General features: G+C 36.3%; 1 protein-coding gene across 2 annotated transcripts in view; it reads left to right on the top strand.

The window, feature by feature from the left end:
• Positions 1-12,658, top strand: part of LOC101681822 — a 284,416-nt gene that overhangs the window by 42,333 nt on the left and 229,425 nt on the right. The window lies entirely within an intron of this gene.

Below are 12,658 nucleotides of genomic sequence, written 5' to 3' on the forward strand. Positions count from 1 at the left end.
CAACTCAATAATAGATACAAAGAATATACTGGCACTGTTTAACAAAGATGAAGAAAACGTGGAGTTTTTCATTATTTCAGGGCTGTGATCAAAATCCATCTATCTACTCAACAAATACTGATTGAGGACCTTCAGTTACTTGAGAAATTCAAGCAATGTCATATGCCTAATTTTGTCTAATGAGTTTCATTTTCCACATTTTCATTTGATAGGCTTGAAAACTGTTTTTTCTCAGTCTGACCATTTCACTCAGCATAAAAGCCTCTAGGTCCATCCATATTGCTACAAATGACAAGCTTTAATCATTTTTGTTCCTGCATAATATTCCACTGCATGTATATATGACTTCTTTATCCATTCAGCCAGCAGTGGAAATGTAGGTTGTTTCCATACCTTGGCTATTGTAAATAATGTTATAGTAAACATAGAGTTGCATATATGTATATTTTTTTATCTTATTTTTTTGAATTTTTTATTTTTTATAAACATATATTTTTATCCCCAGGGGTACAGGTCTGTGAATCACCAGGTTTACACACTTCACAGCACTCACCAAAGCACATACCCTCCCCAATGTCCATAATCCCACCCCCTTCTCCCAAACCCCCTCCCCCCAGCAACCCTCAGTTTGTTTTGTGAGATTAAGAGTCACTTATGGTTTGTCTCCCTCCCAATCCCATCTTGTTTCATTGATTCTTCTCCTACCCACTTAAGCCCCCATGTTGCATCACAACTTCCTCATATCAGGGAGATCATATGATAGTTGTCTTTCTCTGTTTGACTTATTTCGCTAAGCATGATACGCTCTAGTTCCATCCATGTTGTCGCAAATGGCAAGATTTCATTTCTTTTGATGGCTGCATAGTATTCCATTGTGTATATATACCACATCTTCTTGATCCATTCATCTATTGATGGACATCTAGGTTCTTTCCATAGTTTGGCTATTGTGGACATTGCTGCTATAAACATTCGGGTGCATGTGCCCCTTTGGATCACTACGTTTGATTCTTTAGGGTAAATACCCAATAGTGCAATTGCTGGGTCATAAGGCAGTTCTATTTTCAGCATTTTGAGGAACCTCCATGCTGTTTTCCAGAGTGGCTGCACCAGCTTGCATTCCCACCAACAGTGTAGGAGGGTTACCCTTTCTCCGCATCCTCGCCAGCATCTGTCATTTCCTGACTTGTTGATTTTAGCCATTCTGACTGGTGTGAGGTGATATCTCATTGTGGTTTTGATTTGTATTTCCCTGATGCCGAGTGATATGGAGCACTTTTTCATGTGTCTGTTGGCCATCTGGATGTCTTCTTTGCAGAAATGTCTGTTCATGACCTCTGTTCATTTCTTGATTGGATTATTTGTTCTTTGGGTGTTGAGTTTGCTAAGTTCTTTATAGATTCTGGACACCAGTCCTTTATCTGATATGTCGTTTGCAAATATCTTCTCCCATTCTGTCAGTTGTCTTTTGGTTTTGTTAACTGTTTCCTTTGCTGTGCAAAAGCTTTTGATCTTGATGAAATCCCAGTAGTTCATTTTTTCCCTTGCTTCCCTTGCCTTTGGCGTTGTTCCTAGGAAGATGTTGCTGCGGCTGAGGTCGAAGAGGTTGCTGCCTGTGTTCTCCTCAAGGATTTTGATGGATTCCTTTCGCCCATTGAGGTCCTTGATCCATTTTGAGTCTATTTTTGTGTGTGGTGTAAGGAAATGGTCCAATTTAATTTTTCTGCATGTGGCTGTCCAATTTTCCCAGCACCATTTATTGAAGAGGCTGTCTTTTTTCCATTGGACATTCTTTCCTGCTTTGTCGAAGATTAGTTGACTGTAGAGTTGAGGGTCTATTTCTGGGCTCTCTATTCTGTTCCATTGATCTATGTGTCTGTTTTTGTGCCAGTACCATGCTGTCTTGATGATGACAGCTTTGTAATAGAGCTTGAAGTCCGGAATTGTGATGTCACCAACGTTGGCTTTCTTTTTCAATATCCCTTTGGCTATTCGAGGTCTTTTCTGGTTCCATATAAATTTTAGAATTATTTGTTCCATTTCTTTGAAAAAGATGGATGGTACTTTGATAGGAATTGCATTAAATGTGTAGATTGCTTTAGGTAGCATAGACATTTTCACAATATTTATTCTTCCAATCCAGGAGCATGGAACATTTTTTCCATTTCTTTGTGTCTTCCTCAATTTCTATCATGAGTACTTTATAGTTTTCTGAGTATAGATTCTGTGCCTCTTTGGTTAGGTTTATTCCTAGGTATCTTATGGTTGGGGGTGCAATTGTAAATGGGATTGAATCCTTAATTTCTCTTTCTTCTTTCTTGGTGTAGAGAAATGCAACAGATTTCTGTGCATTGATTTTCTATCCTGACACTTTACTGAATTCCTGTATAATTTCTAGCAGTTTTGGAGTGGAGTCTTTTGGGTTTTCCACATATTGTATCATATCATCTGCGAAGAGTGATAATTTGACTTCTTCTTTGCCGATTTGGATGCCTTTAATTTCCTTTTGTTGTCTGATTGCTGAGGCTAGGACCTCTAGTACTATGTTGAATAGCAGTGGTGATAATGGACATCCCTGCCGTGTTCCTGACCTTAGCGGAAAAGCTTTCAGTTTTTCTCCATTGAGAATGATATTTGCGGTGGGTTTTTCATGGACGGCTTTGATGATATTGAGGTATGTGCCCTCTATCCCTACACTTTGAAGAGTTTTGATCAGGAAGGGATGCTGTACTTTGTCAAATGCTTTTTCAGCATCTATTGAGAGTATCATATGGTTCTTGTTCTTTCTTTTATTGATGTGTTGTATCACATTGACTGATTTGCGGATGTTGAACCAACCTTACAGCCCTGGAATAAATCCCACTTGGTCGTGGTGAATAATCCTTTTTATGTACTGTTGAATCCTATTGGCTAGTATTTTGTTGAGTATTTTCGCATCTGTGTTCATCAAGGATATTTGCTATAGCTCTCTTTTTTGATGGGATCCTTGTCTGGTTTTGGGATCAAGGTGATGCTGGCCTCATAAAATGAGTTTGGAAGTTTTCCTTCCATTTCTATTTTTTGGAACAGTTTCAGGAGAATAGGAATTAGTTCTTCTTTAAATGATTGGTAGAATTCCCCCGGGAAGCCGTCTGGCCCTGGGCTTTTGTTTGTTTGGAGATTTTTAATGACTGTTTCAATCTCCTTACTAGTTATGGGTCTGTGCAGGCTTTCTATTTCTTCCTGGTTCAGTTGTGGTAGTTTATTTGTTTCTAGGAATGCATCCATTTCTTCCAGATTGTCAAATTTATTGGTGTAGAGTTGCTCATAGTATGTTCTTATAATAGTTTGTATTTCTTTGGTGTTAGTTGTGATCTCTCCTCTTTCATTCATGATTTTATTTATTTGGATCCTTTCTCTTTTCTTTTTTATAAGTCGAGCCAGGGGTTTATCAATTTTATTAATTCTTTCAAAGAACCAGCTCCTAGTTTCGTTGATTTGTTCTATTGTCTTTTTGGTTTCTATTTCATTGATTTCTGCTCTGATCTTTATGATTTCTCTTCTCCTGCTGGGATTAGGGTTTCTTTCTTGTTCTTTCTCCAGCTCCTTCAGGTATAGGGTTAGGTTGTGTACCTGAGACCTTTCTTGTTTCTTGAGAAAGGCTTGTACCGCTATATATTTTCCTCTCAGGACTGCCTTTGTTGTGTCCCACAGATTTTGAACCGTTGTATTTTCATTGTCATTTGTTTCCATGATTTTTTTCAATTCTTCTTTAATTTCCCTGTTGATCCATTCATTCTTTAGAAGGATGCTGTTTAGTCTCCATGTATTTGGGTTCTTTTCAAACTTCATTTTGTGGTTGAGTTCTTCTTTAGAGCAGTGTGGTCTGATAATATGCAGGGAATGATCCCAATCTTTTGATACCGGTTGAGTCCTGATTTAGGACATAGGATGTGATCTATTCTGGAGAATGTTCCATGTGCACTAGAGAAGAATGTGTATTCTGTTGCTTTGGGATGAAATGTTCTGAATATATCTGTGATGTCCATCTGGTCCAGTGTGTCGTTTAAGGCCTTAATTTCCTTGCTGATCTTTTGCTTGGATGATCTGTCCATTTCAGTGAGGGGAGTGTTAAAGTCCCCTACTATTATTGTATTATTGTTGATGTGTTTCTTTGATTTTGTTATTAATTGGTTTATATAGTTGGCTGCTCCCACGTTGGGGGCATAGATATTTAAAATTGTTAAATCTTCTTGTTGGACAGACACTTTGAGTATGATATAGTGTCCTTCCTCATCTCTTATGATAGTCTTTGGCTTTAAATCTAATTGATCTGACATAAGGATTGCCACTCCTGCTTTCTTCTGATGTCCATTAGCATGGTAAATTCTTTTCCACCCCCTCACTTTAAATCTGGAGGTGTCTTCGGGCTTAAAATGAGTTTCTTGGAGGCAACATATAGATGGGTTTTGTTTTTTTATCCATTCTGATACCCTGTGTCTTTTGACAGGGGCATTTAGCCCATTAACATTCAGGGTAACTATTGAGAGATATGAATTTAGTGCCATTGTATTGCCTGTAAGGTGACTGTTACTGTATATGGTCTCTGTTCCTTTTTGATCTACCACTTGTAGGCTCTCTCTTTGCTTAGAGGACCCCTTTCAATATTTCCTGTAGAGCTGGTTTGGTGTTTGCAAATTCTTTCAGTTTTTGTTTGTCCTGGAAGCTTTTAATCTCTCCTTCCTTTTTCAATGATAGCCTAGCTGGATATAGTATTCTTGGCTGAATGTTTTTCTCGTTTAGTGCTCTGAAAATATCATGCCAGCTCTTTCTGGCCTGCCAGGTCTCTGTGGATAAGTCAGCTGCCAATCTAATATTTTTACCATTGTATGTTACAGACTTCTTTTCCCAGGCTTCTTTCAGGATTTTCTCTTTGTCACTGAGACTTGTAAATTTTACTATTAGGTGACGGGGTGTGGGCCTATTCTTATTGATTTTGAGGGGTGTTCTCTGAACCTCCTGAATTTTGATGCTCGTTCCCTTTGCCATATTGGGGAAATTCTCCCCAATAATTCTCTCCAGTATACCTTCTGCTCCCCTCTCTCTTTCTTCTTCTTCTGGAATCCCAATTATTCTAATGTTGTTTCGTCTTATGGTGTCACTTATCTCTCAAATTCTCCCCTCGTGGTCCAGTAGCTGTTTGTCCCTCTTTTGCTCATCTTCTTTATTCTCTTTCATTTGGTCTTCTATATCACTAATTCTTTCTTCTGCCTCATTTATCCTAGCAGTGAGAGCCTCCATTTTTGATTGCACCTCATTAATAGCTTTTTTGACTTCAACTTGGTTAGATTTTAGTTCTTTTATTTCTCCAGAAAGGGCTTTTATATCTCTCGAGAGGGTTTCTCTAATATCTTCCATGCCTTTTTCGAGCCCGGCTAGAACCTTGAGAATTGTCATTCTGAACTCTAGATCTGACATATTACCAATGTCTGTATTGATTAGGTCCCTAGCTTTCGGTACTGCCCTTTTTTCTTTTTTTTTGTGTTGAATTCTTCTGTCTTGTCATTTTATCCAGATAAGAGTATATGAATGAGCAAGGAAAATACTAAAAGGGTGGCAACAACCCCAGGAAAATATGCTTTAACCTAATTAGAAGAGATCCCAAATCATGAGGGGGAAAGAAAGCGGATAAAAAGAGGTTCAAAATGGAAGAAAAAAGGAAAAAAAAAAAGAAAAAGGAAAAAAAAGAAAAGAAAAGAATTAAAAAAAAGAAAACAAATAAGAAAAATATAAAAAAGAAAAAAATATATATATTAGATAAAATGGTTAAAAAACCTTAAAAAAGAAAAAGGTAAAAGTTAAAAAAAAATTTTACAGAAGGCGAGAAAAAAAACATAAAATGAAAAAGAAAAAAATTAAATTAACTGCTATACTAAAAAAAATCACAGGGAAAAAGCCATGAGTTCCGTGCTTTGCTTTCTCCTCCTCTGGAATTCTGCTGCTCTCCTTGGTATTGAAACCGCACTCCTTGGTAGGTGAACTTGGTCTCGGCTGGATTTCTTGTTGATCTTCTGGGGGAGGGGCCTGTTGTAGTGATTCTCAAGTGTCTTTGCTCCAGGCGGAATTGCACTGCCCTTACCTGGGGCCTGGGTGAGTAATCCGCTCGGGTTTGCTTTCAGGAGCTTTTGTTCCCTGAGCGCTTTCCGTAGAGTTCTGGAGGACGAGAATACAAATGGTGGCCTCCTGGTCTCCGGCCCGGAGGAGCCGAGAGCCTAGGGCCCCACTCCTCAGTGCACCCTCAGAGAACAGCGCCCAGTTACTTCCGTCTGCCTGACCTCCTGCCGCGCTCCGAGCTCACCGAGCCTGCGATCGGTTCAAGGTAACACCGAGCTGTGAGCTTACTGTTGGCTCTGTCTCTGTAGCCGGCTTTCCCGTTCCAATACCCGCAAGCTCTGCGACACTCAGACACCCACGATCCTTCTGTGACCCTGCGGGACCTGAGGCCACGCTGACCCCGTGTGGGCTTCACCCTGGTTTAGCCTTTGGAGTGATGTCCCTCAGCGGAACAGACTTTTAAAAGTCCTGATTTTGTGCGCCGTTGCTCCGCCGCTTGCTGGGAGTCGGCCCCTCCCCCCGGGGTCTCTCTTCTCGTTGCTTTGGATTCACTTCTCCGCCGGTCCTACCTTTCAGAAAGTGGTTGTTTTTCTGTTTCCAGAATTGCTGTTCTTCTTCTCTTCGATCTGCCGATGGATTTTCAGGTGTTTGCAATCTTTAGATAAGCTATCTAGCTGGTCTCCGGCTAGCTGAAGTAGTCTCAGCCTGCTACTTCTCCGCCATCTTGAGTCCTCCTGAGTTGCATATATATTTTTGAAGTAGTATTTTCATTTTCATTGGGTAAATACCCACTAGTGGCATTATTGGATGGTATGGTATTTCTATTTGTAATTTTTTGAGCAAACTCCACATTGTTTTCCACAGTGGCTGTACCAATTTATATTCTCACCAATAGTTCTCAAGAGTTCCTTATCCTCCACACCTTCACCAATACTTGTTATTTCTTGTCTTTTTGATTTCAACCATTTTGACAGCTGTGTGGTGATATCTTGTTGGATTTTTGATTTGCATTTCTGTGATAATTAATAATGTTGAGCATTTTTTCATGTGTCTTTTGTCCATCTGTATATCTTCTTTGGAAAAGTGTCTATTCAGGTCCTCACTCATTTTTGCAATGGAAGGCTGTGTACTCCTTTTTAAAGTGTCCCTTGGGTATCTTTTCCATCTTAGTCATTACAGTAGTATGACAATATGTGTATTTGATTACACTTTATATCCCATTAAGTTAGGTATTCAGTTAAGACTACTAACAAGTAAACACCATGAGAACCCTTATATACTGACTGAACAAATTTAGTGTGTCAGTCTGAAAAGGGTTTAACAGTCATCCATACAATTTAAATACAAGTTTATTTCTATATGGAAGACATATTGGAGACTATTGATTATGTCAAGAGGTCAAGTAGTTTTTCCTACAGAGTAGAATACCATTTAAAAATATTGGATGGATAAAAAAGAAATATTTGATATCGGGAAAACTCTAATAATATCAATTTCTCTTAACTGGCCAGCCATTCTCTAGAATATCTTGGCATCAAAATTGTTTCTAATCTTAGATAATTTCATAAATTCTTGTGATCATGCTACCATGTTTCCAATACTTCACAGCATGTTTTAAAGGATATCCTTTTGATTAAAAGGGGAAAAAAAAGATTTGTAATGTGTCAGTATTTCAGTCAAATTACTGAGGTATATATGAACCTGAGATCTTAAAAACTTATACCCTCTAAATGTTTCCTGACCATGTTTATCTTCTGGGATCTGTCTGAATAAAAGTATTTCATTGAATTTAAAATGCAGTCATTGAAGTGTGCTATTATTTAATTTACCCCTTTGAAAGAAAAAAAAAGCAACCAATTGAGTTAGTCCAATGATTTCTTCCCATATGTATAAACAATCACATCCTGATTTAGGAAATTTTAGAATTCAAAAATAAATTTGTCTTTCCAATCAATGTAATGTGGTATTTTATAAGTTTATATGGTCCCTAAGGTACAGGTTGTGATAATATTTTGAAAGATCAAACTGAAAAGGGACACATGTTCCTAAAGGTAATAGATAAGTTTTCATATAGCTGTTTGAGTAATGACTTTCGGTAAGGATGTTTTTGACTCAAATTCTGAAAATTAGCCAAGTATCATATCATATCATATCATATCATATCATATCATATCCTACCTATATCATCATATTTTAACTGGATATCTGGGACTTCCAATGTGTAATAAGTGATAACCCCATTAGAAGAAAAATGCCCAAAAAGTATGACCTGGAAGTAAACAGAAAAAGTAGTGAGGGGACAGAATCTGAATAACAAATGATTTCTTAGTAAAGAGGACTGTAATGATCTTATTTCTGTGCTTTCACAGAGGGATGAAACTTGAGAAATGAGAGAAGACATCAGCAATTGTAAAATATAACTATTCTTCCTGACATATTTTTAATAGAAATCCATTATAATTTCTTTAATATCTAGTAGAAAGTAGATACATGGATCACATGCATATAGATTTTAAATATAAGATAAAAGATAAAATTAAGAGTGTAGATAAAGGGGTTCCTGTGTGACTCAGTGGGTTAAGCCTCTGTTTTTGGCTCAAGTCATGATCTCAAGGTCCTGGGATGGAGCCCCACATTGCACTCTCTGCTCAGCAGGGAGCCTGCTTCCCCCTCTCTCTCTGTCTGCCTCTCTGCCTACCTCTCTGCCTACTTGTGATCTCTCTGTCAAATAAATAAAATCTTAAAGAAGTGTAGATATAAAGTATGGTATAAAATTATCAGTTTTCAACACTATTATAATTTTATAGATTTAAAATATGGTTTATGTGTGGTTTGAGGGTGGGAATTCAGATATAGAGATACAATTTTGAAGGCTAAAACAATGTCAGGTGATAGTGGAAATCTTGGGAAATGTTGTTGGAGAAGAAAAGAAAGCTTTATTTGAAGATTTTTGAAGTAGTAATCTAAATATAATATTATTGACTTTAACTTTACTTCGTATTATTATTGACTTTTAACTTGACTGTATGTAGCAGGGAATCATTTATAAAGTACCATTCTGTATTCTATTCTGATTTTAACAACTGAGAGATAAGGAAAGAATATCAGGCATTCTAAAACACATACAAAATAGAACTTTTTAAAGGATGAGTTTTTAAAAAAAAGAACATTATGGATAACTGCTGTCATGCTTGTTTTATAGATGAAGAAACTGAGAGTCATAGAGTTTGTTTTGCTCCATGATTGCTTGATGAATAAATGATGGAGATGGGTTTAAAGTTCAGATTGTCTGGCTCAGTATTGTTACACTCAAAGAAGATACCAGAGAAGAAAAGAAGGTGGGCAAAGGCGAGAATGAATGAGAGGGATCTAGAGGCTATCAAAAGAGCGAGGAAATCACCAGCAGTTAAGGGAGATATATATCTGAGGAGGGCAACGTCAGCAAGATAAAATATTACCAAAGAGGTAAAAGAAATTCATTATAGTCTTATGGGTAGTAAAGTTTGAGGCAAAATATTTTCATACATTAAAAATTGTTTGATAAAGATAAATAAGTTAACCAAACATAACAAACTTATCTGTATTACTTTTGTTGGGCCCTTCTTAAATATACCATTTGCTTCATGGGTTATTGCTATTATGCAGTTAGCATTTATTTATTTATTCATTTACTTTTAAAGATTTTTATTTACTCATTTGACAGAGAAAGAGTGAGAGACAGTGAGAAAGGGAACACAAGCAGAGAGGGAGTGGGAGAGGGAGAAGCAGGCTTCCTGCTGAGCAGGGAGCCTGATACAGGGCTCTATCCCAGAACCCTGGGATCATGACCTGAGCCAAAGGCAGACACTTAATGACTGAGCCACTCAGGTGCCCCAGTTAGCATATTTTAAATCAGCTAAGCAAGAAGAAGATAATTGTTGAATTTTTATACATACCCATATTCATCTTTCCTTGATTAAGAAAGTAGTATCATGTTTTACTAGAAAGCTCAGTAGGACCTTTATGGCCCTGGTGAAAGGTCTCTCTTTTCTAGAAAGACAGAAATATTTGGTGGAAGATGGCAATGTATAATTATATTTTTTAAACTGTATATCCCCATGCAGTGAGGAAGTACTCTATAGATTTGTCATTAAAGCATGAAGTTGAAAATCTGTCTCCGGTAGATCTATCTTTTTTGCACCTGGGCTTTCTCATCTCTCTGAGTTAATTACAAAGACCAGTACCAGGCAAGAACAATATCAAAGAAAACAGATTATTGATGTTATAGATATTTATAGATAGGTTCATTCATTTGGCAGTTAATAAATAAAAATCGTATTTAATATAATTAAGGGTTAAGTTTATGTGAAGATAATTACTGACAAACATGATAAGCAAATATCATTATAAACAGAAATTCAACTTCGTGAATGCAAGGATTTATGTCCCTCAGAGGAGTAGGGAAGTTTCTGTGTCTGGAATCAAGTAATAGGTATTCATTGAACTATAGCTAATACATTCTTTTAGTATCACACATAACCATAATTACTATCAGTGCCATTTATAGAGTTTGGAAAGGCTTTCCAAAGATTTACAATTGATCCTTATTATAGAAAAATAGCAATTGGGAAATAATCAATAGGATATAAATTTTTCAAAAATGGAAAGAATAGAAGGAATAATGATAATCATGTTTCAAAAATTACATATAATCCAAATAAGTTTGTCCTTTTATCATATGGAAAATTAATTTATTTCTATGTTCTTTTCTGAATTTAGCTTGCTTATCTAGCTTATGCTTAAATCTAGGGCAGAATCCATCATTCTAAGTTATTTCCTCTATCCAAATTTCATTATAGAATATGTCATCAAATGTGGGTTAAAGTTTATTTTATGGAATATTTTCTTGTATCTGAGAAATCAAGAAAAAACACTATTACCTTCCTTGTGCCACTATTGCTTGGTTTTATATAAAATCACATGTACTTTGAAGTTTGGAATAGAATACTAGACATTTGAAAATTTATTTTATTTTCCTATATGACTCCTCTTGAAATGTTGAGTAGAAGGATGTAAAGATGTCTACACCTTTACTTCCATGGTGGAACTAATTCATAATGCATGCTAAAAAATTCCAGTAAAATCAGACAGGCAGACAGTGTTTTCAGACACTCAGACTGTTGTTCCCTGCTTTAAACCTGGGAAATAATAGAGATTACTGTACAGCTTCCTTTCAAAATACATCCAGTTGCTCCTTAGTCCCATGTTGCTGTAACAAATGGTGGTAAGTTGTAACCATGTTAACAGAAAGGAATGTGATTTACATGATGACAAAGCAGATGGTTTACTGTTCAGCAGTCAGAAGGAAAGATCAGTAACTGATTTCGGTTTCAAGACTTAACTCATTCAAGTTAATTTTACCTGCAATGAACTTCCTTGGAGATTATTTTAAGAAAAAAATTCAAAATCTTTATCTCCCATCTCAGAAATAGAAACCTTTCTGGGATGTGCAAACTTTTCATTAAAATGTCCTTTATTTCTGCTTCTTTCCCAGTATAAGGAAGTTTGACTTCAATAGCTCTAAACAGAACAAATAGAAAGGGGAAAAATGCTCAATTAATTTATTTACTATGTGTCCCAGAACAATGTGTTAATGGATAACAAAATTTGAGGAACTTGTATTAAAATTAAATTTCTTTAATTATAGTAGGAATGAGAAAATACCTAGATATGAAAATAACTGTTACTGCTTATGAGTGTAAACCAGAGTCTTGCTCTGCTTTCTGTGGTATCATAGTACTGGCTAACTAATTCTATGTTTTAAAACATTATTACTTTATCACTTTTTCTGTCTTCTATTCATTCTTCATTATAATTATATTGAAGATGAACTAAACTCAGTGTTCAGTTATTTCAGTCATCTTCCTTTTTACCCAGAAATAAATGAATGGTTCTCTGTTCTGTGAAGAAAGCTGACACAACTTATTTTCATATCTGTCGGTTTTTATAGTTCTTGTTATGACTTATCATCAATATATATTTGCAATTAAAGGTCATCTTCCTTTCATTCTATTCTTTAACTTTCTAAGAGGGAAACCTTAAATAATTATAAAGCTGAGAAATCTAAATAATGCTATCTTTTGGTCTTTCTTCTACAGTCTCATTTTTCTACTCTTAATAGAAACTACAGTTAAATATAAGGACTAAAGATGTGTGATATAAAAAAAAACTAATGTCTTGGCCACTGTTTGAATAGATATCTTGGTTCCACAATAGCTGACTGCATGGTAAAACAAAAGTTAAGGAAACTGTGTTATTCTCTCACTATAGGCAGTTTATCACTTAAGTAGCCTATAGAGCAGGAATTTCCTCAAGTTCATTCATCATCATTTAAATTCCAGAATTGTTAGCTGCTTGGTTTTTTATATTGACTCTGAGGTAAGTTACAGTTGTAATGGGGGACTTGAACTATTTGGACAGCTGCTTGGAAATGTCATTCTATTAATAGCAAGACATGTGTCTGACTATGCCTACCATTCCCTTCCTTCATTACTACTTACTAACTATAAGATGACATGACATGGTC

Source organism: Mustela putorius, unplaced genomic scaffold, assembly GCF_011764305.1.
Source record: "Mustela putorius furo isolate JIRA1106 unplaced genomic scaffold, ASM1176430v1.1 tig00000870_pilon_pilon_pilon, whole genome shotgun sequence".
NCBI lineage: Eukaryota > Metazoa > Chordata > Mammalia > Carnivora > Mustelidae > Mustela > Mustela putorius.